This window comes from Oryctolagus cuniculus, chromosome X (genome assembly GCF_051225735.1).
Source record: "Oryctolagus cuniculus isolate XC-2025 breed Fujian yellow rabbit chromosome X, ASM5122573v1, whole genome shotgun sequence".
Taxonomy (NCBI): domain Eukaryota; kingdom Metazoa; phylum Chordata; class Mammalia; order Lagomorpha; family Leporidae; genus Oryctolagus; species Oryctolagus cuniculus.
The window spans coordinates 105,658,463-105,660,795 of record NC_142888.1 but is presented as its reverse complement, the minus strand read 5'-3'; the positions used below and the strand labels follow the sequence as shown (position 1 = coordinate 105,660,795).

General features: G+C 38.3%; 1 pseudogene; it reads left to right on the top strand.

Moving 5' to 3' along the window:
- The first annotated feature begins 1,074 nt into the window (after positions 1 to 1,074).
- LOC149119715 (U6 spliceosomal RNA) lies at positions 1,075 to 1,130 on the top strand (annotated as a pseudogene).
- Positions 1,131 to 2,333: the final 1,203 nt, after the last annotated feature.

The window sequence follows — 2,333 nt, the reverse complement described above, 5'->3', positions numbered from 1 at the left end:
GAAGCGACTTAAGATCAGGTCATGGCTTTGATTTCATTAGTTAGAGAGTCACTGATCATGCTAGTGAGGATTATGTTTGGCCATGAATACCCAAAAGAAAATGGCTTAAATCAAATAGGATTTAATTTTCTTCCATGTAAAGAAATCTGAAATTAGTAGTTTGAGGGTGATATGCCAGCTCCATAATTATGAAAGCCTTAGACCCCTTCTTTTGTCATGCTTTCCTGGAATGAGGTTTGTACCACATGATTGATCTAAAATGGCTGATCAACTGAATAGGATAAGGAAAAACCTGCTGCCGTTAAGGATACTTCTCAGAAGTGTCACAAGACACTTGCATTTATATTTCTGTAGCTAACCATAGTCAAATAACCACATCAACTTAAAGCGAAACTGGCAATTACAGTCTTCATTCCAGGCAACTACATTTCTAGCCAAAAGTCAGTAGCTAAATAACTAAGGAACAAGAAAAGAATAGAAATTAGGCAAACTAAGAGTATCTGCTACTATAGTACTAATGCACAGAATTAGGAATTATTTTTTAAATTATATATTGCAAATTATAAAGTAGAAATAAGAGTATTTTTCATTGTTTCTTTGTTAGATTCATTCAGCGATAGCATATTTAGTACCAAACAATGAATATAGGAATTTTCAATCCAGAAAGAAGGAAAAAATTAAAAAGTGAAACTGCCAAGCAGAATGTGATAAGGCATTGTCAGAATGACCTAAGCAAAATCCTGGGATTCCCAGATGAAGGAAAAACTAATTCTAGCCAGAGCATTAGGGAAGTAGTCATCTAAGACTAGGGATGGAAAAACTGTGATGGAGGGGGGAGGAAATAGCAGGAGATAGTGTAAAGAAAGTCAATGATATGAGAAAGTTCTGGGTGTTTTTGTTCATTGAAAAGGAATTACAGTAAAAAAATCATAATATGCAATGAGTGGTGTCCCCCCAAAACTTAATTTTATAAATGTGGGGTTACATTGTTGAAAGTTTGAAGACAAGTACCAGCCTGTTCAGCTAGCCTCCCAGACTCTGGCTGAACAAATCAAGTTTCTCTAGGTCCTGAATATGCTCGCTTCGGCAGCACATATACTAAAATTGGAACGATACAGAGAAGATTAGCAACACCTGATAACTGGTAATTTCCTTAAGGATTGGAGCAGTGCGCAGAATGTCTTTGGGTAAGTGTTTGGTGCAGTAGTTAAGATACTGTTTTGGATATTCACATCCCATAACAGAATGTCTTGAGTACGTCTCAGCTCTGCTCTTGATTCCAACTTCTTGCTAATGTGCACACGGGGGCAGCAGGTGGTGGCTCAAGTACTTGGGTCCCTACCACCCCTGTAGGAGACTAGATGGAGTTCCTGGTTCCCAGTTTTGGCTTGGTCCAGCTCTAGTTGTTGTAGACATTTAGGTGAAGGGTCAACTATCAGATAGGAGACCTCTGTCTGTCTGTCTCTGTCTTTCAGATTAATAACATGTAAATTAAAAGTTAAAAAAGACTATCCAGATACTTGGTTCATGTTTCATTGATAGTATTCAGAGAGACTGTGTAAGGCAGGTAACGTGGAAGACAGCCTGCCTGTCTGTGATTTCCAAAATTGAATTGCTTGGCTTCTTCTCAAACTGTGCTCACTACCTGATCCCTTCCACATCATGCCTTTTAGTTCCATTGACCAAGATAGGGATTTTAACCTTGTATGTGCAGATGGGCCGCCACTGAAGATGAAAGTCATTTTCCAATCAAGTTAGACCCAAGTTTGCTTTTTATTTATAGGGCATATTATCACCAGGTTCTACATTAGTTCAGTTTGGTTGCAATATAAGGCACTTGTGAGCATATGTGACAAATTCAGATGGAAAATATGTGGTTTAAGGTGTCTAGTGACATGATACCAATTTTGGATTTCATTCTGAAGGTAATAGTGGGACAATTAGATGAGGCCTTTGTTTTTTCACTAGGGTTTGACATGCTCTCTTATAGACAAAAAACTATAACTGTTTTGAAGAACATTATTTTAAATAATAAAAGACATATTTAAGAACAAAGGTTTCAGTTAAATGGCATCTCATAGGGGAAGAACTGCCTTGTGCCTGAAAATGATGAGCATACCAGACTATGGCCTACACTTTCACACCTGGTTCAATGACAAGAAGCATCTAGGGGCTATGGGCACATTTGTCAGAGCTGATGAAAGAGAGGGAGATCATGAATCCACTAGACTGTGAGCTACCTGAAAGCAGATGCTCTCTTTCATGTCTGAATCCTCAGCACTGAGCAGATTGCCCTGTATATCCTGGTAAAATACAAGGACTGTAAAAGGTGT